Raw genomic sequence first — 25,703 nt, forward strand, 5'->3', positions numbered from 1 at the left:
AGGCAGTAGAAAAAGTCTGTCAACTAGAAAGACAGTAGATGTAAAAATGTTTCTCATCATTTCATTAGAAATTTCATAAATATCATAAATTAAGAGCTCCACAGTGTAATCATATGTTTTCAAGTTTGAGCGTGTCGTATTTCCAATGTTTTCTACAATGTAATGTCAATAGTGAGATTAATGGCCTCTTTTTTCCCAACCTAATGGCTTTTTCTCAAGGCAGGTCACACAGCTGGGTGCCCACAACGCAATACGTCAAGGTCACTTAACTTTCTTATCGAAATATTTACGACAGCAGTTTCCACTACAGTGACAGTCTCACACAAAAAATTTCACAGGTCGAGAATTTGCGTTACAAATGTGTAGAAACAAAATCCTATAAATATAAGTGTTCAAAAATTTTCGCCAGCATTGTGATACATTTACGCATTTACACACATTTCATAACTCTTAAAGTATGATTCTTGGTTTCCAACATCCTTTTTCACAAATCAGAGTCCCTAACCAGTACTCATTATTCCTTACCTTATTACACATATACATATTCGTCGATACTTCTTCAATATTTCATCATAATAAAAATGTAGCATAATCAAATTCCTTATATAGCATCAGCTTATTGATCATAAACATACCACAACAGCATAATACCCATTGATATCGTAATAATAACATCATAAAACCTCAGCCATATCTCAAAATCGTTGGAGCTTCCTCCAATAATTTCAAAACCCAAAAAAAATTCTCTTCTCATTTCAGTAATGTTATCTACCTCTAACGTACTTTAAAAATCATGATACCATACCAAAGACATCATTAAAAGCTCTCATAGTATCACAATGGTTCTGAAAAATATATGAACAGTTCACAAAATACATACAAAATACAATTTCATAAGCGTGAAGTTATCCAACTGTGTAATTACATAAACATTTGTCACTGATGTAGTAAAATAAATGTTTGTCTCTCTCTCAGCTAAATGATCTGATAGCTGTGTAATTTATGTGTTAGAGAAACACGGTACCGATGTGTAAAGTTGTATAAACAAATACCATATTAGGGCTCCTTGTGCTTGCCAAACACATGGTACACAAGGTAGGAGTCTACCCCCCTGAGGATTAATGTAATTATAACCTCAGGTGTTACAGATTACAGCAATGGAATGAAATGTATCACCAAAAACTTTCTTTGTATCTTCATGATTCAAAAATCATTAAAAATAAATGTTTTAAGTAAAAAATTAATCACTCAAATGCGTGTCCTGTAGCGCTAAATGTGCGTCTTGCTGTAAGATAATTCTGTGGAAGTGTCAAAGTTATCGTCCTCTGTAAGCAAAGTTCTGCTGAAGTCAATGTACTCACCTCATCATAAACAAAAGTGAAATGCTTTGCGTATAGTTATCTTAGTCATTACGCTTATTGCCGTGATGAAGAAAGTACTGTGCTGCAACGTATTGTTGTTCTACGGAAAAGGCTGTCTCATTGTAGCTATACCACAAAAGTTACTACTAAAACATGTTTTACTTTCCAGAATAATACAGAAAAACTGTGCAGATATAAAACAGACACAGTGCAAAAGCAGTAATATAAATTGTGTGACTCATTAGTAGCGTCGTGATATAATCGTGTAGCTGTCAAATAAACCAACCACTGTGTCATCCGGTATCTCTCAGAAAGTACTTTAAATAAAAAATATCTTTTCAAGTAAACCAAAATGTTGCATTAAAATCTCATTAGCAGTGGCGGTATATGTTATAAGTATGTTAGCTTTATAGTCATTACGTAATCGTGCAACTAACAACAAGAATGAACACACACAGTAACACTGTGTCCTGTGTTCACTATAACAATGCATTTGTAATTACTTGTGTAAATAAGTTCTCTAGGTTATTGACTCGATAGTTAACTTTAGAACATAGTTGCATGTTAACAGTTTCTAAGTGTGACAAAGAGTACTAGTAACGTGAAGTGAAAAATTTTGTAGTAACGACTAAATTAAAAACCAGATTATCTCTCAATAAACGGTCTTACATGTGAAATGTGGTGCATACCTTTACTCTTCCTAGCACGCAGAGTTTCAACTTCAAAGCAACTATCATGTGGTATACATCGGATTCTGTAAGGTCCTTTGTAAACCAGAAAGAATTTGTGACTCAAGTGTTTCTTCTTATGTGACAATGAATGAGCTTTAACGAGAACTTTCTGACCAATATACAGTTTCTCTGTATTTGCTTTACTGTGTAGTTATCTCCTTTTGTTTGCAGCAGAATTTATATTTTTAATAGCCAAATCAATTATGTCTTTGTGTCGAAGTTTACGTGTATTCGGAAGAGGTACAAGCTCTCTGATTCTGTTCGGTAACGTCTCCTTAGAAAAATTTATGAATGACTGTGCTGATAAATCTCTTACATTATTTATTTTTCAGACAGCTGATCAAAACTGAACGTACTCAGACATTCACTAAAGTGACACACAATATTTTTAGCGAAACGCAGTCTGACTTCCAGTAATCCCTACAAAAGAATGGCCCTGACTAAAAATAACCTATACCTTTCATGAATTCTTACCTCACAAAAATCTTCGGTACTCGAACTACTGACATACAGCGAGCGCCAATACTGCCAGCTAAATAAAAGATTCTAACTACTGAAGGCACTAACTACTGATAGGCATAGTTAGGAAATGAAAGTTTTTGACAGAGAACAAATAAGGTATTTATCTTAATAGTGTTCAAAAGTCATTATATATATATATATATATATATATATATATATATATATATATATATATATATATATATATATCATTTCATGACATCCAGTCTTACAAATTTATACGTCCAGATCACGCGCTCTCAAAATTCCGCCATCACTCTCCCCACATCAACCACTGCTGGCGGCTAACCTCCAACTGCGCAACGCTACGCGCTGTTAACATCCAGCTGCCCAACACTACAATAGCAAACAACAATGTAAACCAGCCACAGACTGTACACAGCACAGCCAGTGATTTTCATACAGAGCGCTACGTGGCGTTACCAATAAACAAACCTAAACAGCCTACTTACACCTTGTAACATGTTGTTCAGAAGAGATCTCCGCCCCCTCGTATTGTTACGGATTCATGGAGTGTCCTGCATGTCACAGTCATTTATAATTTTGCAAAGGGGACGTTACAAAAGGAAGACTGTGCCCACAGCCGTTCAGAAGCGTAAAACCGAGTCACTCTGTCCATGTCACTGTGGACTCATTCGGCCTCTTACTCTGAATAATTTTTATTATAAAACTGTCGCGAGGGTAGTCAATACCCGATTTTCTTCTCTGTTGGTGAATATTATTGGAGAGCGTCAGAGTTACCTTTCTGATCACTCGCCTTTGACTCCAATAGTGTAGTAACGGAATGTGATATCAGTTGGTTTTCTGCAATATAATAATGCATTTTCTGATAGATATTTGGCCCTCCTTTTGGAGACACTCGATTTTACCCCTGCGGCTCGATCAGGTCACTACAGCGAAGCTATATGTTTACGAATGCGATTAGTCGTGGGGAGCCCAGAGCACCCTGCTTTCAACGTCCTCATTTTTTTTTCTCTGTCTGGAATCCCACCTTCTCCGTCTCTCACTTAGCTTTCGTGGAATGACGTTTTCTGGTGTGACCCTCACAGGTAGGACGTGTGCCGACGATGACGCTCCACGTTAGCCAAGGGTGTCCCTTGTTAATGGCAGTATTAGATAACTGTCTTAGAGTCTCTGGAGAAAGGCTGAACGAGGATAAAAGTAAAATGATTACGCTACGAGGCTTCGCTGATATTGCTGTTCCCTGGGCTACTGCCGCAGACCAGTATACTTCTTTGGGAGTCATCGTCAACCGTTGTCCTAAGAAAGTGGCAACAGTTGAGTGCAAAATCAGAGAGGCTATAATGGAAAAGGAAGAACTCCGAGTTACAGTTCTCCAAAGAGCTCGCATTTCCGATCCTTATGTGTCACGTAAGGAAAGAAAATTGAAGCAACTGTCAGGACGGTTTCTACTGAGACGTTCCGTACTTATGTTGCGCTATGCGATGAAGGCCAAATCGCCTTATCATAGGGTCTGGGCCTCTCTGACATTGAGATAAAAGGTTTTGTTCGATACATTTGACGCACGGTTTTGATTGTTACTCATATATATATATATATATATATATATATATATATATATATATATATATATATATATATATATAACAGTCTTACAAATTACCTTTTTCTGACGGACACAAGTCCAGATCGTCCGCTCTCAAAATTCTACCATCTCTCTCCCCACATCCACCACTGCTGGCAGCTCATCTCCAACTGCACAACGCTACGCGCTGTTCACATCCAGCTGCCCAACACTACAACAGCGAATATTCCAACAATCCACAGGTTGCACACAGCCAAGTCAGTGATTTTCATACAGAGCGCTACATGTCGTTACCAACATAAAAACCTAAACGGCCTACTTACACTTTTAGCATCGCCATAATACGAGTGAAAAACGGACATGAAACTCCTCAGGGGGACCATCGGGACCTTATGATTTACGGGAGGGAGAAACAACAGTAGGAACAAACATTTGCCTTAAAGACGGCGAAAAATTCAATCTTCTGAGCTGGCGTGGTCATCCCACTCCATCAACGTTATCGGGAAAGGGTCTCAGAATGACATCCAGCGCACGCAGTTCCGAATAATAGTAGGGGAGAGGGCGCACAATATCGCCCTTGCGCAGTCAGTTCACGGGGTTGAGCGACTGTGAGATACGTAATGAAAGGGCGACGGCGGCAGAACAAACGCAAAAGCTGGTGAGACAAGGATGTCTGTTCCTCTTTAACAGGCGACCGAGGTTCGTATATGCCCTTTAAACCTTGCATCTGATACCTCTCGAGCTGCAGCACATTTGATTTAATACGGCGAAACTCTTCGATGCGCAAGGGAGCGTCATCCATTCGTACACACAATTCACGCAGAAGAGTGTTATAAAATTAGTAAGTTTTCCTACTTGCCTCCCTCGAACAGCGTGGAATGATATTAAGGACTGATGAGGCTTCAGCTTTGGTAAATCTGTCAATAAACCCAACAGCGGAACTGATGTAACGCTCCGATCGCGCCATCCGTATCATTTAGTGTGCTGTTCACGAAGACGCAGACACACAGCATCCGTTGAGTGAGACACAGTTTCGCTGGTTGGCGTTAAAGATTTATGGCGGCCGCTGGCACAGTGGTTGGTAAAGGAAACTGGAATAACATCAACCGCAGCAGTCGTATAGAATAAACCATCAGAAAAATAAAGCCTGTCGATACGGCTACAAGAGGTGGCGGAGATAAACTTATTTAATCAAGATGGAATATTTCTGCACCCTCACGTCACGCAGACACATCAAATGGTCAAATTCACTTAACTCACGACAAAATTATAATGTGGGGATTGATCACTAGGACAATAAACGTAATAAAAACCGCCACCCAACATGAGACAGCGAGGACTCTGACGCAAAAAATAGACTACTTCCTCTTTGTAAAGCCGCGAACGCGCTACTGTATTATCCGAACCAGACGGCGCATACAAAGCAAATAAAGGAGAGATCAGAAGACGACACGCTATCTCTATGCCAGAATAAAGTTTTTCGGCAACAGAATACTTTCTCGAGAGAAAGGCTTGTACCCGTTGCACATTCACGGGCTGCGTTAAAAACAATCTGAAATCCAGGAAGAGCAAAACTGATGAAAAGAACTTCTCATAAAAGTACACTGTCAGCATAGGAATCATAAATAAATAGACGTAACGAAGCCAAACGAAATTGTTTTAGCAACATTTAGCTTAATAAAAATCTAACCATGGGTCATCAATCAAAATAAGAGAAAGGTGAAAACGGCAACAGACAAACACAGCTCATTCCATCCCCTGAACGTCACAAGCCATCGCCACATACACTGTCCATTCTGAGGGAGGGGCTAGTATCACGTCCTGCCGAACCTATGTGCTTTTTCCTTGCAAGAGCACAATCCGGCGGGATTCGTTGTTTACGTTGGCTGTGTGGTAAGTTATCCTCCACCGCCGACGACATGAAATGATCGTTCACCGCATTAACGTCAGTCGTTATCTGGCCAGAACGGATGCTATCTGCACAGGAGCAAACGCCATCGAAAATTGCCGATCCACATCAGCAAGACAATCAGACAGCAGATGGGCGTTGCGGGACACCAATCCGTGAAACTACCCCGAATCTTAGAGCAAGTAGAGCCACCGTCTGATATACTAGACAACAGGCATGGGGGAAGCTGTGTCTCAACAGGCGGCAAGGGAATGAACGCCAAGTGTTGCGATCGCTGGACAGGTTCACAGGAAAGGACCACCCCTGCGGGCATCAAAGTAGCATCAGAACACTGCTTCTCTCTCGTACTCTCAGGTCCCAACAACCATGGGATCGGGAGAAGGACCACGAGGTTCCTAGGTGGGTGAGGGGAGGGGGGGGGGAGGTTGGGGGTAGCCTGTAAAGTGTATCCCCAACCTGTGTACGGCGCCTCTTAATTTGAATCACCTGAGCATCCCTACAGGGAAAGTCACATCACAGGAAGTCTTCGGTCCTAATGGGGAAAAAATCACACGCAGTGAATAGGGCGTCACTAGCAGGAGACTGAGCGATCCTTGAGTCATTGACGTTGGAAACAAGGTTCGCCGCCGTTAACTTACGCCTCTGCTCAAGGGAAGATCGCAATACATAATCTCTTCGCGGAATTTTGGTATGAAGATGACCACTCTCGTTACACAAGAAGCACGTCTCCACCTGGCCACGATATGTCACATGCGCACTGTAACCTTGTAAATGTGACAGGGGATCACATGGTCCTTCGTGTATTCAGTGCCAGCATTCGCAAGAAGGGCTGCTCTCACTGATGGAAAAGAGCCTGATAAATATGTTAATTATTCGACTTTTATTGGATTCAAAACAAAAGGAATTCCAATTGACGCGGCTTGAAAACCGAGAAAATTTTATTCCATGGAAACACACAGTTCGCTGTCAAAACATGTGACGAGTCGACTAAAAACAAATTACGTGGATCAATCCTAGACGCTATGTGAGCAAAAGATGCGGAAAAAAGCACACGTAAGCAAATACAAATATGTTGGGTCTATGCTCACAAAGGACAGAACATCAGAATGAGATTTTCACTCTGCAGCGGAGTGTGCGCTGATATGAAACTTCCTGGCAGATTAAAACTGTGTGCCCGACCGAAACTCGAACTCGGGACCTTTGCCTTTCGCGGGCAAGTGCTCTACCAACTGAGCTACCGAAGCACGACTCACGCCCGGTACCCACAGCTTTACTTCTGCCAGTACCTCGTCTCCTACCTTCCAAACTTTACAGAAGCTCTCCTGCGAACCATGCAGAACTAGCACTCCTGAAAGAAAGGATATTGCGGAGACATGGCTTAGCCACAGCCTAGGGGATGTTTCCAGAAATTCTGGAAACATCCCCTAGGCTGTGGCTAAGCCATGTCTCCGCAATATCCTTTCTTTCAGGAGTGCTAGTTCTGCATGGTTCGCAGGAGAGCTTCTGTAAAGTTTGGAAGGTAGGAGACGAGGTACTGGCAGAAGTAAAGCTGTGGGTACTGGGCGTGAGTCGTGCTTCGGTAGCTCAGTTGGTAGAGCACTTGCCCGCGAAAGGCAAAGGTCCCGAGTTCGAGTCTCGGTCGGGCACACAGTTTTAATCTGCCAGGAAGTTTCATGACAGAACATCACATAAATATTAAACTTGAATTTTCGTAGCACTGTGACGGTGCGGAAGTAAACAACAACCTACCTATGTGGCCTTGTGCGGGAATCTGGCGTACTAGAGCACCACGGATGATGGAAATTGGATTACGCTTGGCATTCTTCAGCTCTGCTTCTCTCTCGAGGTATGGCGGCTCCTCGTTAGGTGGCAGGAGCGAAATTTCGATCATAATTAGTATATACAATTTGTACAAGATATTCATAAGTGGTATTCTAAAAGCCTTTTTGTGAATGAGTGTATCTAGTAGTCAAAACCGGATCAAGCTCCCTACAATATTTCGTGAGATATGCCTGTACATACTGTCGGACACTGGCGGCTAGTTCAGTTGATATAAGAGAAGAGAGAAGTGCATATTCACGTGGAGACCCTCTCCTTCTCTAAATTAACAACAGCCTGGGCCGTTCTCGGGACTGGAATAACGACAGGAAAAGTTTCAGCCATCGCTGTCTACGACCACACCATTGCTGGCCGACCTTGATGCCCATCATTGTTGTCGACTTCACTGTCAGTCATGGCCTCTGCTGCCAGCCTTCGCTACCCAACATCGCATTTGCTGCCAGCCGTCGCCTACAGTTCCAGTCCTTGCTACCTTCTTTGTATATGTTGCAAGTCCTCACTGCCAGCCCTCACCTTCGCTGCCAGTCCTAGCTGAGAGTCATGACTTTGGCTGCCAGTAACAGCCCATGTTTCCAGACATCACCTTCACGCCCCGACCTCTCCCATACCACTGATCATTACCAGTGGTCATCAGACTATATTTTCCTTGCCAGTCTTCGACTGCATCAGCCACTCACTGCTGTTCCATCACCTGCTTCTCGGTGTTACCGCCGCCATCATCCTCAACTGCTGCTGTCACTGCCATCAGTCTTCACCATTTTGACGACGCTCCATCACCGTGCCGCCGTCTCCATCCCGCCGTCACCAGTGCCCCCATCAGCGACCCCACACATCCATCAGTGGCTTTCTTGCTGTAGCCACTGCCATCACTGCCACCATCTACATCTGTTTATCGCTGCCACTGCACCACCCATAACGTAGCTGCTTCCAGCTCTGCCACATTGGAGACATTTTCATTGTTCACTACCCTGTGACAGCTCTTCACCGGCCACTCACCGTAATCACCACTACTCATCATTGTGAGCCATTATCGAACATCCCAGAACAACTATAATCTCTGCCTGTCCTTCTGCTCCTACTGTCGCTCCAGGGAACATGTCCTCTAACTCACCACTCTACCGAGCGAGGTGGCGCAGTGGTTAGACACTGGACTCGCAGTCAGGAGAACGACGGTTCAATCCCGTGTCTGGCCATCCTGATTTAGGTTTTCCGTGATTTCCCTCAATCGCTCCAGGCAAATGCCGGCATGGTTCCTTTCAAAGGGCACGGCCGACTTCCTTCCCTAATCCGATGAGACGGATGACCTCGCTGTCTGGTCTCCTTCCCCAAAACCAACCAAGCAACTCACCACTCTACATCTATCCTCCATTAATCACTTTATCCTCTCCCACTTTCCTCTCCCACCACAACAGTAAAGCATCTCTTTCTGTCTCCAGTTACCACATCATTTCTTTTTCAGCCACGACCCATTAGCTGTCACATCCACCACTGCGACCAACATATCAGGCCACTGAGCAACAGGTGCATGCCGCGCGGGATTAGCCGAGCGGTCTATGGGCGCTGCAGTCATAGACTGTGCGGCTCGTTCCGGCAGAGGTTCAAGTCCTCCCTCGAGCATGGGTGTGTGTGTTTGTCCTTAGGGTAATTTAGGTTAAGTAGTGTGTAAGCTTAGGGACTGATGACCTTAGCAGTTAAGTCCCACAAGATTTCACACACATTTGAACATTTTTTTAACAGGTGCATCAGGTGACATCACCATCATCACTTCCTCAAACCTTAATGTACCAGTCAACCCAAACTGTGCTGAATGATCTACACAGCTCTCAGGTAAATTCAACATTGTCACATCCTACCACCTCCCATCCCATAACCATCCTTCACTCCAACATCTATCAAAAAACCATCTAAACGCCTAAACACTGGCGTTAGCCCCACTCACACATCAAAAACAGCATGAACTGATTCCAGTGACATTCAACATATGGATATAACTGCTCCCCCTCAAACATCTTCCCCTACCATCAACGCTTCATCTGATCCAACCCTCACACACCAGCTATGATTCCCAACCCACTTATTCCGTGAAATGCTAAGCTCAGCCTCATCCAAGAAAACCTGAACTCACCACCTCAAGCCACCCCACAATACCCCCATTCTTAATAATAATTTCCTCTCCCCAACCCTCCCATCAAGACATCAAAAAAATTCAGTACAATTATCAATTCCAACAGCCACACACCCTTCAACAAATCTTGCTAGCTACTCCGACTTCCAACTCAACACTGGGGCCTCCTACTCTCACAATCAGGTCCATCTCCTCTTCACCCACATAGTCTAAGCTCCATCTAGTCCTCACCAACATCTCATACAATGGCATGATGGGAGTACACAATACTGTAACAAATCTTTCCATGCTTACCCTGTCCCAACACTATATCCATTGTCTCAGCCTAAATGAAAACTCCATCCAACCCTACCACACCATCTGCATCTGCATCTGCCTCTATATGCCACACTATACTGAAAAATTGCCCCATACTTATAAATCAACTGTGCCTCCCACTATATGCTACACTACACTGATAAATTCCTTCCCCTGATCAGATGTGGCATTGGAATTGGTCATCGCAAGAACATCTATGTTCGACCCCAACTCCTATACAATACTTCCGCCACACACTTCATCCTTATCCTCTCTTTCCAAATCCTAATCATTATCTGTGTCAGCATCTACATTGGACATAATTACCCTGTCATCCCCTATGACTTCCTCAATCACATATCCAGTAGAATTTCCACTTATATTATTTCTGCTGACCTCAACATCCATAGTTGACCTCCCCCAACAAAATAACATTTTTCTCCTCCCGCACCATAACTGCCCTGAAAACAACACCATTCTAGATGAAAATTTAGCAACTCTCAATGTCCTTGGACACCTTACTGCAGAAGTCCTCGATCAGACTAGAGTTGATATATAACTGCACTCCTCACCATCTCCTTCACACAGTCTCACCACTATGGACTTCATCCCAATTTACACGCAAGAATCATTAAAGATTATACTCCCATGTTACTTGGAACGCCTATCAGGTGTTTATATAAACCCAGACTGGGAGTCACAGGCTGCTCTTCCAGCTACCTGATGATATCCCTCATACCCTATCCTTCATTTCTGTTGTTGTATCCTCTAACATTCCCACCCTACGAAAGAATCATGAAAGATCTACATCACTTGGAACGCCTATCAAGTGTCAATATAGACCCACATTGGGAGCCATGCCCTGCCCTTCCAGCTACCTGACGATATCCCTCATGCCCCATCCTTCCTTTATGATGCGGTATCCACTAACATTCCTACAAAGACCATGTATACTCACTGTCTCAAACTTCCCCAGCAAGCCTTACTCCTTCTCAAACATCATGTTATCTGTTCCACTCACTCTTGAAGACTCATGACTGATATACACCTACACACCTGGCAAATACAGAGACATCACGAATTTCTTAGGCGCTAGAAAACGCGGGGACTGGCACCAGACATGCACTGTACTCGCTGTTAAGTACTAGAAAGCTGGCAATAACCCCATATTGCACTACTCAATCCTCCACAGTAACCACCCCCTACTTGACAATGAGAGGAAAGCTGACTACTTTGCATTGTTTCTCTCCAGAATCTTCATCATCGCTGATGATTCCCATTTTGATTACTCCCCATTACCAACCGTCCATGAACACACAAAGTGCCCTCTCCCATCCTTTGCTCCCAGCTTTCAATTATGGTCAACATATCATACACAGAATTGAATAAGCCACTCACAGCAAATGACATAAAACAAGAATCCCACTAAAAAGGAAACCACTCTAGGGTCATGACTACTTTATCTATCCTCAAAGACTTCCACCTTGCCCTCGTTTCTATTCATTCTAACCACACTTTAAATCACTATATTCTGCGCTCTAGCTATGGAAATTCTCCAGACCCTACTTTTCTTCAAACCACACAAACCCCCAACCTTCTCCTACTGTCCCATCAGCCTCACCTCAGTGTTTAGCAAGCTCTTTGAATCCATACTCTCATGCTGCATCCATCAACACCTGAACCACCACCACATCCATCCCAATAACAACTGTGGCCTCTCTTTATTCTGTGATGACAAGTTCCTACACTTCACACATCTCCTATCTTACCAACTCAACTTGTATTAATCAGCAATTTCTTCCTCCCTCAACAGAAAGAACGCGTGCTGTGTTGTCTGACAATCTGGCTTCCTCTTCATAACCCCGATATTCACATTCCCTATTAACTATATCAACTTACTGCACCTTTCATCTCTAATTGTATGTCCTTTTCACTATTAATAATACTAATTCCTGTACCCTCCATCCCACTGCTAGAGTTCCCCAATGCTAAATCCTCTCTACAGTTCTTTATGTCCACTACACTGCTCATTTCTCCAAACCACCTCCAGCAGTCCACCTCATTTAGTATTCTGAGGACACCATTTTTCTCAATCTCTATCCTACAGAGATCCCTTCAAATCCAGCTTAGTAATTTTACCTCCCAGTGAAACCAGTGGCTCCTCTATATCGACTACTCTAAAAGACAGGTAATAATTATGTTATTAACTACCCACACTTTCAAACTCCATGACTTTTGAATTCACCACTTATGACTGTAGTATCCAATTAAGTAAAACTCTAAAATAACTTGAAATAACCCTCACCTGGCAACTTATGTGGAGACACACAACAGACTAAAACTACAACGAGGGCGAAATTTAGGATTACATCCCTCCACTGTTCTCCACACATACGAAACCCTGCTCCAGCCCATCCAATGCTTTGTGAATGTTGCATGGAAATGACCCTTCAAATAACTGAACACCGTGCACTCCATTCACTTTCTGCATCTGATTACCTTCCACCACATGGGTTTTCTACCACATCATCAAATCCCCACGCCTTCTCTGCCACAAAAATCACCTCTGCGTCTGTAGTATCCACTAACAAGATTCCAGTAACCCCATTGCTTCCTCTGTGATAACCAATCCTTATACACTGCTGTGCCTTTACAAACACATCCCACCATCCATGCACATATGCACACTCTGTATCCTATCCCAACGAAGCTTCAACCAACTCACCCTCCAAGACAATGAGACCCACCCTGATATTTATCTCTTGTACAAGTCTTAGCTCTTCTCCTCTATCCCATTCCATATCAGAACTTTCTCCTTTTTTCCCCATCTGTCCATCCATACCTGTCCCTTTTCTTTTGTTAACAGCACTCTAGCCACAATGCAATCTACTCCTCACCCTTTTTCCCACTTCGGTATCCCCATGATTTATGCCAATCCCTACCTTCATCACCATTGTTTTCCTCTGTAACTGACACCCACCTTTTCTACTCTTTCCCCTCAATCTAATGGGACATATTCTCTCCACTCAAATTATTTCATAACCAGAGCAGGGTTTTCGAGTTGTAAGTGAAATTGCAGTGCTTCAGTGTCTTTCCTCAGAAGAATCTCACTACTCTGCTATGTGGTTTTAAAATGTATACATTTTTACTTACTTGTAGGTGTCCGACTTTGCATTTTAATTTAAAACTGAAGAACCATCCTTATGTTTTTCGTCATCTATATTATATTAATTCCCTTGTTGGAAGAGCGGAAAATTATACACTGACAGCCGAATTACGCCCCAAGTGGAGCAAGAGAGATGAAATAACAGCAAAGAAAAAAGGAAGAGAAGAGAAGAGAAGAGAAGAGAAGAGAAGAGAAGAGAAGAGAAGAGAAGAGAAGAGAAGAGAAGAGAAGAGAAGAGAAGAGAAGAGAAGAGAAGAGAAGAGAAGAGAAGAGAAGAGAAGAGAAGAGAAGAGAAGAGAAGAGAAGAGAAGAGAAGAGAAGAGAGAGAAGAGAAGAGAAGAGAAGAGAATGCGTTTTCAAATTACTGTGTGACAAAAAATGCAGCAAAGATTTGGTATTTCGCTTATTCGATGTGGAAGGCTAGCTGATTAATGGGGTTGTTGTCCACACTACAATATGAGTATGTTTTTGTACGGACACTAACGATTAATAAAGATCCCCATAGACCTCTTGTGGTGGCAGGTTTCTATTTCAAGACAGATTTTACTCCACTTTTAGCTAACACTTTTAAACACTCCAATTGATTATTAGTGCAGCTGATGAGAGAAACAAATTACAAGCGAAAAAAATGAAGGGAAATACAGAGTGTGAAATCTGAAAATACAGCAGCAAAAATCAGCTGTTATATCAACGTAGTAAAGGTTTATTCAAGAACCAGTTGTACTGGAAATACATCGATTAAATCAATGCAAAACCAATTCTCCGACTGTGTTCATTTCGTAACATGCTGACACTTCATTCAGCCCTTCCACGCATGGAGTTCATTGTTTATTAATTAATTACACGTGATGAAGCGCTAAATTCTTACGTTACACCACATGATGGAACACATGCTATAACATTTATAAGGTGTTAGCTGGATATCTGTGAATAATCTAATGCATGTGTTACAGAGTGTGTTGTGGAAGAAGATACGCGCTCACAGTAACTGACGGTGTTACAGCATCTAGTTTATGGACATAATCCGCTAACAGCATAATAAATCCTCATGTCTGTATAAGGTGATTTCTAACCTTTTTAATTGATGTAGAAATAACGTTTCAATATGGAGAAAAAAGCTAACGGACAGTGTATATTTAAACGACGTCCAACTGTTAACAGACATACAAGCAGAAAATGGGTCGCAAACAAACTTATAATAGCCTCACCAATCCTATAATTTTCATGATGTGCTCGGACACGCACAGGAGATTATTTAGGATCGCACAAGAGAATATTTAGGATAGCAGAAATGAAATTGCGTTCAGAATGCCCGGACTACCGTGTGACACAGCAATCTTTTAAAGTATACGAAGGTTCCACGTGCACTCAATTCACAACAGACCGTCAAAAGGGAGCTCTTAGATGGGAGTAATGGTACATATGAACTGAGTGTAATTATCGGTTCCTAAAAGCGAATTTGTTTTATCAGCCAGTACATGTGAATCGTTACTGTTAAAAAAGCCATACCAAATTAATCTTCTCCATTACGGTTACTTTAGAATCCTCAATGTTAATTGAATGTAAATATATAAAACTGCAGCCGGTCACTTTTTTGAATATTTATTTATTATTCCATGAACCGGTTTTCGAACCTTCTCAGATTCATATTCAGATAGTTTTCTGGAAGTTACAGCACTATTTTTAGCATAATGCTAGGTGATGCCTCGGTGACAAGAAGATGGATCATGCTTTAATGTATCGCCATGAGTATTGCCTATCTGACGACATGGATGCAAAGTTTTACTTTTGTACTTACAGCGGCTCTTTTCTATAGTATGCTTCCATTTTGAGGGTCAATTGGTGCATCGCTTCACACACTATCACACAATCTGTATGCATTTACACAACATAGCGAAACTCTACCAGCATCCAGCACGTGCCATACAACAGTTTCTTGTAACAAAGATCTTGACAAAAGGATATGGCATTGGCGTACTTTGCTCATAGATGTAATTTGTTTTTGTTTGCATGTATTAAAGTCGATATATGGGTAAATACTTTAATCAGAGTGGCGTTAAACGTAAGTGCGCCAAATAAAATAAATAAATTAATCACTACACGAACAAACTTCAAGTTATCCGATGTCTTATATAAATTTGTATATTAACGTATAGTACAGTCAATTTCTGAGCAAATACTTAGAACTAGATTTGCATTAACACCACTGCCCAGGAGTGGAATAATACCGAGTTATAGTATTTGCAATAAGATGCACCTGTTTGTATGGTCGTGGACATTGTATTTAAATACAAAACAGTAATAAAACTTCAAAGGAACAGCTGACTTATTTTTGTTCTTACATTAACATGATAATTCAAAACTTCATTTAAATTCAAATATAAAGTTATGGACGTGGTATGGCTTTTCGTAAGACCAGAAAATTGGAACAAATCCGATTTTTCCAACTCTACAGCAATGATACTTTTTTATGTGAAGATGACGAACTGAATTTCGCGTGATCGAAGCTTTGCGAAACCATGTTGATTCCTGTGGGTGAAGTTATTTCGTTCTTGGTATACCATAATGTTTGATCTCATTATATAGTCTAGGATTGTGACAGAAATGTATGCGGTGATAAGGAATGGTAATTACCTTATATGTGAAGAGGGCAAACTGAGTTTCCAGAAATCGAGGGATCCCGAACTCATGTTTTCTATAGAAGCGAAACTGAAGATAAATCATCATTCTCTCATAAGATTTGTCGACCTGGAAAAGGTGTTCGACGACATCAAATGATGCAAGATGTTCGGAATTCTGAGAAAGTGGGGGTATGCTGTAGGGAAAGAGGGGTACTATAAAGTATGTACATGAGCGTGGATGGAACTATAAGAGTGAAATACCAAGTAGGAAGTGGTTGGTCAAGGAAGGTTGTTCGACAGGGATTTAGTCTTTCGCCCTTACTATTCAGTCTACACAAAGAAGAAACAGGGATGGAAATGAAAGAAAGGTTCAAGAGTGGAATTAAAACCCAAGGACAAAGGATGGCAAGGATAAGATTCGCTTCTCACATTGCTATCCTCAGTGAAACTAAAGAAGAATTACATGAGCTGTTGAATGGAATGGACAGAGTATAGACTGAGAGTAAGTGGAAGAAAGACAAATGTAATGAGAAGTAGCGGAAATGAGAACTGCGAGAAACTTAACTTCAGGATTGATGGTCACGAAGTGAATGAAGTTCATGAATTTTTCCACCTAGGCAGCACAATATCCCTTGACAGACCGAGCGAGGAGGATATAAAAAGCAGACCACCACTGGCAAGGGCATTTTTGCCCAAGAGAAGGCTACTAATTTCAAACATACGCCTTAATTTTAGGAATAAATTTCTAAAAAATGTAAGTTTGAAGCTCAACATTTTATGGTGTTGGAACACCGGAAGAGAAGGGAATTGAAGCATTTGATATGCGATGCTACAAAAGATGTTGAAAATTAGGTTGACTGGTGAGATGAGAAAAGATGAAACTAACCTCAGAACTGACCAGGAATGTATAGGAAACACGAACAACAAAAAGGTAAAGGATATCAGTGAATAACTGTCAACATAACAGAGGGAACTGTGCACGATAAAAATTTTAGTGGATATAGTGGAAGACAGAGATATGAACACATCCAGCAAATAATTGAGGACATAAGTTGCAAGTGCTACTCCAGAACGAAGAGGTTGGTCCAGGAGAGGAATTCTTGGCGGGCCACCTCAAAGCAGTCAGAAGAGTGATGACTCAGAAAAAGAGGGAAAGCCACATTGATTCTCAGTTACGTCCCGCAGCCGCTCAAAGTGGTTCATTAACCGAACTATGCTGAAGCGGGTCTATTGCAGGGGAGGGGCGGTAGTGCCGGTGTAACGTCAGCAGGCAGCGCTGTACATCCTCACAACGAAGAGGAAGCTCATGACGTCACTGCCCTGTTCACTACTGCCGCCGAGAAATAAGCACGCCGGATGCATCATTTCAGGAAAGACAGGAAACACGACTGACGTCTTGGATATCGTAATTTTAATACTTACTGTTCCATTTGCATAATACACAAAGATTATATTTTTTTTCAGCACTATGCAATGGGAAAGCATACAAACATTCTATTTTAATGTTAGTCAAAGTTATATTGTAATGTAAATAGAACAGAACACAGTACAGCTTTCACTACAAGGTAGAACAGAGCTGTAGAGAATAATTACGTGGTACTTTTCCGAAATTTTCGTTTCGTTTTTCTTTAACTAGTTTGTCAATGTTACGACGAAATGTTTAAGGTGTTCGTAATCCAAGATTTCATGTTAGGTCGTGATCTGACAAGGTGAATTACTAATTATGCTTTGCTAATTTCATAACAGAAAACACTTGAAATACGCCGAAATGAACATATACAAGAACTGCCCAGCAACTGCCTACAACGAAACAAATTTAATTTAGGGAACATTCTTATAGAAATCTCTCCTTTGCGGTTGTATTTGTCTTCTACAATTTCGTACGCGTTAGGAACATCGTTGACAACCACTGAATATGCTGTTGCTAGGAGATGAAACACAGTAGATAGCGTTTCTACCCATCGAAACCTATGTGCGATAACTTCTGAAAATGCACAGTGTTTCCCTCAAATAGTTGATTCGTCCATAGACGAGATTACAGTACACATCTCCTTGAATACATCCGTCATCGGTTTGTTCAAGTGACTAAAGTCAGCAAGGGAAGTGAAATTACAAGTCCAAGTATTTTCCTGCAACTGAGGAAAAGACAGACACCGAATAGCCATACTATTTCGTATCTTAATTCGAAGAATCGATGTAACACTTTACTCCTACCTGCCGAGCGAAGTGGCGCACTGGTCTGCAAACTGGGCTCGAATTTGGGAGGACGGTGGTTCAAACCCGTTTCTGACCATCCTAATTAAGGTTTTCCGTGATTTCCCAGAATCGCTTCGGACAAATCCCAGGATGGTTCCTTTGGAAGGACACGGCCGACTTCCTTCCCCATCCTCCCTTAAGCTGATGGAACCTTCACCTCGCTGCTAGGTCTCCTCTTCCGATTTAACCAACACATCAACCTTATCCATTGGCAACAAACGTGCATTACAGTGATAAAGGAGATCACCATACCGACTGCCACATGCCTCAAGTAAAGTTTTAAATAGTTTAGGCGACTCGCAACGAACTCCTCTCGTGTGCCGACGTATTTATCTCAGAGTAGCACTTGCAACGTATGTACTCAATTATTTGTCGGTCGTTTATTCCAAATTCGCTTTCCACTTAAATTTTTACACTCTAAAACCTTCTTTGGTATCATGGAAGTTATTCCTTCATATCTTAACAGATGTACTACCATCCGGACTCTTCTTCTTGTCAGTGTTTTCCATACATTTCTTTTCTCACCGATTCTGTAGAGAATTTCCTCATGTCTTGCTTATCAGTTCCTCTAATTTTCAACTTCTATCTGTAGCAATATATTTCAAATACTTCGATTCTCTCCTTTTTAGGCCGTCCCACAGCCATTGTTTCACTACTGTATAGTGCTGTGCTCCAGATGTAAATGCTCAGAAATTTCTTCCTTATATTAAGGCCTAAGTTTTCATTTGGCCAGAAATTTCCTTTTTGACAGTGCTAGTCTGCTTTTGATGTCCATCTTGCTCCGACCGTCGTGGGTTATTTTGCTGCCTAGATAGCAAATTCCTGATGTTAAATTCCTCGCTGTTCCCATTTCTGTTATATCTCATTACTTTCGTCTTTCTTCGACTTACTGTGAAACCTTACTTTGTATTCATTACACTGTTCATTCCATTCAACAGATCCTGAAATTCTCCTTAAGTTTCGCTCAGGATAGCAATGTCAGCACCGAATCTTGTCATTGCTAACTTCTCACCTTTAATTTCAATCCCACTCTTGAACCTTTCTTTTCTTTTTTGTTTCCGTCATTTCTTCTTCGATGCGTGGATTGAATAGCAGGGACAAAAGATTACCGCACTGTCTTACATCCAATAGGAGCTCTTGGTTCTTGGTCTTCCACTGTTATTGTTCCCTCTTGGCTCTCGCGCATTTTGTATATTACCCGTCTTACCCTACAACTTACCCCTATCGTCCTCAAAATTCCGAATGTCTTACACAATTTGACATTGTCGAACGCTTTTCCCGGTCAACAAATCCTATGACCGTGCCTTGCTTCCATTATCAATGGCGCCCCAATTACCTGCCCTTGAGGTTAGCGCATTTTCGCAGCAGTGTACTTTTCCTCGCCTTGCCGCTGCTGTCTGGTAAGGCATATACACTCCTGGAAATTGAAATAAGAACACCGTGAATGCATTGTCCCAGGAAGGGGAAACTTTATTGACACATTCCTGAGGTCGGATACATCACATGATCACACTGACAGAACCACAGGCACATAGACACAGGCAACAGAGCATGCACAATGTCGGCACTAGTACAGTGTATATCCACCTTTCGCAGCAATGCAGGCTGCTATTCTCCCATGGAGACGATCGTAGAGATGCTGGATGTAGTCCTGTGGAACGGCTTGCCATGCCATTTCCACCTGGCGCCTCAGTTGGACCAGCGTTCGTGCTGGACGTGCAGACCGCGTGAGACGACGCTTCATCCAGTCCCAAACATGCTCAATGGGGGACAGATCCGGAGATCTTGCTGGCCAGGGTAGTTCACTTACACCTTCTAGAGCACGTTGGGTGGCACGGGATACATGCGGACGTGCATTGTCCTGTTGGAACAGCAAGTTCCCTTGCCGGTCTAGGAATGGTAGAACGATGGGTTCGATGACGGTTTGGATGAACCGTGCACTATTCAGTGTCCCCTCGACGATCACCGGTGGTGTACGGCCAGTGTAGGAGATCGCTCCCCACACCATGATGCCGGGTGTTGGCCCTGTGTGCCTCGGTCGTATGCAGTCCTGATTGTGGCGCTCACCTGCACGGCGCCAAACACGCATACGACCATCATTGGCACCAAGGCAGAAGCGACTCTCATCGCTGAAGACGACACGTCTCCATTCGTCCCTCCATTCACGCCTGTCGCGACACCACTGGAGGCGGGCTGCACGATGTTGGGGCGTGAGCGGAAGATGGCCTAACGGTGTGCGGGACCGTAGCCCAGCTTCATGGAGACGGTTGCGAATGGTCCTCGCCGATACCCCAGGAGCAACAGTGTCCCTAATTTGCTGGGAAGTGGCGGTGCGGTCCCCTACGGCACTGCGTAGGATCCTACGGTCTTGGCGTGCATCCGTGCATCGCTGCGGTCCGGTCCCAGGTCGACGGGCACGTGCACCTTCCGCCGACCACTGGCGACAACATCGATGTACTGTGGAGACCTCACGCCCCACGTGTTGAGCAATTCGGCGGTACATCCACCCGGCCTCCCGCATGCCCACTATACGCCCTCGCTCAAAGTCCGTCAACTGCACATACGGTTCACGTCCACGCTGTCGCGGCATGCTACCAGTGTTAAAGACTGCGATGGAGCTCCGTATGCCACGGGAAACTGGCTGACACTGACGGCGGCGGTGCACAAATGCTGCGCAGCTAGCGCCATTCGACGGCCAACACCGCGGTTCCTGGTGTGTCCGCTGTGCCGTGCGTGTGATCATTGCTTGTACAGCCCTCTCGCAGTGTCCGGAGCAAGTATGGTGGGTCTGACACACCGGTGTCAATGTGTTCTTTTTTCCATTTCCAGGAGTCTAGTTCGACAGCCTCCTTGATTGTGGTTCGGATATTTGTTCTTTTGGACTACCTTGGTCGTAGTGGTTCTTTCTGCTTCTGTATGTTCTAAACACCGGAATCTGAAGACGCAGTGCTGTCCTTGGGTTCCGCCTTGCCTGGGTTATTCCATCGTTGTGTTGGTTACCAGACGTTAGGTAGATTTTGCAAGACCCACTTGTTTCTTGGTTTGACTACATTGTGATGATTGAGTTTTGTTTTTTTTAATATTTTAGTGTCTCTTGGAGGAGTTTAACTTAAGAGTTTTCTATCCAGGCCTTGAGCCGCCAAATTATTTGAATTTATGATCAATAAGACATTGTGTTTTAATAGTCAAATCTGATAATTGTTTTTTATTGTGAACCTCATTTGCAACAAGTTTCAAATAAGTAATTGATTTTAAAAAAACTAAGCAACCCACGGTAGCTGAGTAAGGCCCCGTCCACACCAAATCCAGCCTTCCCTAAGTCCCATTTTTCAGTGGCAGCAGAGCGTGGTTATGATTGTAATATTGCCATTACAGTTACCGTTGGTTCATATTGTAACCCTGTCAGTGTTACACGATGTTTGTCTTTCCTATTTGGTTCTTTCAGCTGACCAATTCTAGTGGCGGTCAGGCAGTGCCCCGGGATCTGCCTGTTGAGGAACTACCCGCTCATTTATGAAGTGGCGATAAGGCGCCAGCCTATTGACGGTAGTGTCCCGGTCTTAGCTGCCCATTTGCGTGCTACTATTCTTCAGCCAGTTGACATCGTGCCGGATGTTGTGAGTGAGACAGAAGCAGCCATTGAGTTTTGGTTTAAGGCTGTTAGGGGTCTTGAGGACACCATCGACTTTTTGGAGGGCACTCAACCTAGTGCAATCAGTTGACAGGGTGCGGGCAAAGTTGATATATTTAACCAACCGAATATTTGACATAAGGGCATTAAAACTAGAGGGTGATAAGGAATCAAAAGCTGAATTGGGATCCTTGGTTAAGGAATCGTAGTTTAAGGTAACATGTTTAGATCTTGATGGGAAGAGGACGGGGCAGCAGGATTTGTTATCTTCCGGGCGGTGCGCTAGCGAGCCGAGGAATTACGCCCTTACGTCCTCCGAGAGGTTAGCAGGGGTGTTTGCTAAATTGTTTAATCCTCTGGTCCATCTGTCTCGAGGCGCTACAGAATTAGGTATAGACCGACTCGAGCAAATTGAAAGGGTCTTATGCTTTCTCCTTCGCTTTGAGTAACACGCTGATGCGTTTGGTAATTCGCATTAGGTAATTTTCTCTCTATTATATCCGTTAACTAGAGGCGAATTGAGGACTCTGGTATCCACGGTTGTCCTTGTAGTAGTTGAGGGAACTTATGATTAGCGAAAGATTGACCTCTAGAGTTCGTAAATAGCTCGAGTGTCGCTATGTTTGGCACATGCAGCAAGAGATGGAGCATTTGCATCAATATGTGGAAAGAGGTAAGACGGCCTGTTTGGCCTTGTTAGTGACTTGTCAGAAAGTGGGTTAGTTTCAATTGTCCTGAGGGGAATGCGAGCGTCGGATGAGTCACATTTTGTTTTTCGTGATGGTCCCTCCACTTGGGAAGAACTGCGTGCCGCCGTTGTTGCGATATCCGCGTTGCCACTCTCGGACGATACACATCGTGAAGTTTAGGTGCAGCCCCTGGGCGCCACCGAGCGGAACTCCGGATTACCAACACCAGCTGAGTCTCTTAAAGAAGAATCGTGGCGTTGTTTTAGGTGCCGTCGAGCTGGCCATTTAGTTCGTACTGCGTTCAGCCGCGGACACCCAGAGTCAATAAATTTGCTAAAGGGGAATCGCGGCGTAGCTTCAGGTGCGGTCGAACAGCGCATTTAATTCGTACTTGCGTGCAGCCGCGGACAACTACAGTTAATAAATCACGCCCGGCTGGGCAGCGACCCCGGGATCGAGCCTTTAAACACTGGAGTGACCGTGTCACTGCTCCATCATCAACCCCACTGTCCTATACTTGTTCTCGAGTAGGTGGCGAACCTATTTGTGTCCGTTTGGATTCTGGTAGCTCCCATTCATTGTTGAGCTGGGATTGGTTTCTTGAATTTGGTCATCTTGCGAGACTTAGGCCGGGTTGCAGAGATGGGTTGTCAACGAGCAGGTGTTGCCTGTGCATTGTTGGGTCCGAGGGAGTATCTCGGTTGGGGATTTCTCCTGACCCTTGTCTTTGGCCTTGGTTAAGAAGCTGCTGGTTTATTTGATTTTGGGATGTGATTGTAGCAGTAAAACTGGGCTTGTTTTGGATTATTCCGAGTACACAGTCTTCTTTAATTTCTCTTCTGCTCAGAAGTTTGCGTTCTGTGAATGTACTAAGCATAAGGTGCGTCGAAATGGCGGCATGCTGGCTCTTGATGCTAAGGTTAATGAGTTTGATCTCACCCACCTGTCTTCACAGCAGGCCTCTGAGATAGAGGATTTGTTGCAGAGGTTCCCCGAGCTTCTCTGTGATTGACTGGGGGGTTACAAATGTTCTTGACTGCCGTATTTGTCTATCTGACCATATTACCGTCAGGCAGTCCCCATATCGTCTGTCACCGCCTAAGGTGAAGATACTAAGACGAAAGATCTCTAAAATGCTCGAACAAGGTGTTATTAGGCCTTATAATACTCTTATGCCTCCCATACTTTCCTTGTTCCCAAGGATCTGGGACGCGATTTTCGGCCTATTCTTGACTACCGGCGCCTGAACATCAAGGTTGTCCTCGAATCAGTTCCTTTATCTGATCTTTATACCTCTTTTACTTGGTTTGCCGGGGCTAATTGGTTCACCGTGCTCGATCTGAATCACGCCTATTGTCAGACTCCCTTAGCCGAAGAATGTAAACACGTTACAGCATCTTGTACTGATTGGAATCTGAGTTTAACAGGTTTCCCTTTGGTCTGGTTACTGGCGCAGCGTTTCTTACTCGTTTACTGGATAATGTTCTTGGAGACTTGAAATTAGTCTGTGTTTATAATTACTTGGTCGACTTGGTGATTTATATCCGACCGTTTCAGAAGCATTTGCAACATATCCAGCAAGATTTTGTTAGGCTGTAGCGGGGGGGAGGGGGGGTGTTGTTTGACTGTTAAACTCAGTAAGATGACATTAGCCAGGCAGCAGATATCCTTCTTAGGTGACTTAGTATCAGGCGAGAGCATTCACATTGACCAGGAGCGGTCTAAGGCATTGAGAGCTCTCCCGCCGCCTGCTGATAAACGCAGGATTGCTAAGTTTATAGGCATGGCGAATTATTTTAGGCGTTTTGTCCCTAACTTTGCTCAGTTGGCGGCTCCTTTAAATGAATTGCGTCGAAATGGAGGCGGCTTGAGTGGGGACCTGCCGAGAGGCACCGTTTGAGCACAGTAAAGCAGCTATCGCCAACCCTCTGGTCCTCGGGGTGCCTCATTTTTATAAAAAAATTATTGTACCAACTGACATCTAATGCGGGAATTTCGGCCGTTCTCCTACAGGAGTTCGAGCGTTAAAGGAAGCCATTAGCGTACACGTCTCGTCGGTTAACCAGTGCCGAACTTAAACATTCCGTTCACGAATGTGAGGCACTGGCCGTCTTGTTCGCGCTGGAGAAGTATCGCTTTTATCTCGAGCGTAGAGTATTGCAGCTAGAAAACGACAATCAAGCATTAAGCTGGGTGCTAGCCAGGCAGCGTAAAACTGGCCGTATTGGCAAGTGGGCAGTACGCATTTCAGCGCTTCAATCCGAGGTTAAACACATTAAGGGGATTGAGAATGTGCTCGCGGACGTCCTCAGCCGTATGTTCACTGAACATCCATCTAGTGTGCACGCGTAAGAAACAGGGGAAGGCAATCTTAGCTGTGTCGTGTTAGGCGGTATTCCTCATTTGTTTAGTGACGTTGACGACCATCAGAATTAGGACCCCACTTGAGGATCGGTTAAGGAACGGCTGTCGGCGGAAAAACCTTTGGATGGATATGTAATCAGGAAAGGAATTTTGTGTAAAATGGTGGGACGTGCCACGGACTTGAAGATCTGTCTACCAGCCACCCTGGTACGCCCCGTTTTCCCTTACTTTCACAACTCGTTGATTGGCGGGCATTTAGGAACCTATAACACCTTGCAGAAAATTAAAGAGCATTTGACTTGGCCGTTTATGTACCGAGACGTTAGTCAGATGGTTTCTCGGTGTCGGTTGTGCCGTGTGGCCAAGCCTAGGAACGCTCTGAAACATGGCTTCTTGAGTGCTGAGCGCGAATCCTGTCCCATTTACAAACTCCATATCTATTATGTGGGGCCCTTACCTCGCACAAAAAGAGGCCATCGGTACGTATTGGTTATTATTGACGCGATTTTGAGGTTTACCAGGCTTCTTCCGAGTCGTAACGTGACTGGTAGTTGGGACATCCAACGTTAGGCGCGTTATGGGGACCCATAGGGACTTGGATGACAAGAAGGGTAACAAAACCAATGTGTACTCCGTGTGCATACCG

Source organism: Schistocerca nitens, chromosome 6 (genome assembly GCF_023898315.1).
Source record: "Schistocerca nitens isolate TAMUIC-IGC-003100 chromosome 6, iqSchNite1.1, whole genome shotgun sequence".
Classification (NCBI taxonomy): domain Eukaryota; kingdom Metazoa; phylum Arthropoda; class Insecta; order Orthoptera; family Acrididae; genus Schistocerca; species Schistocerca nitens.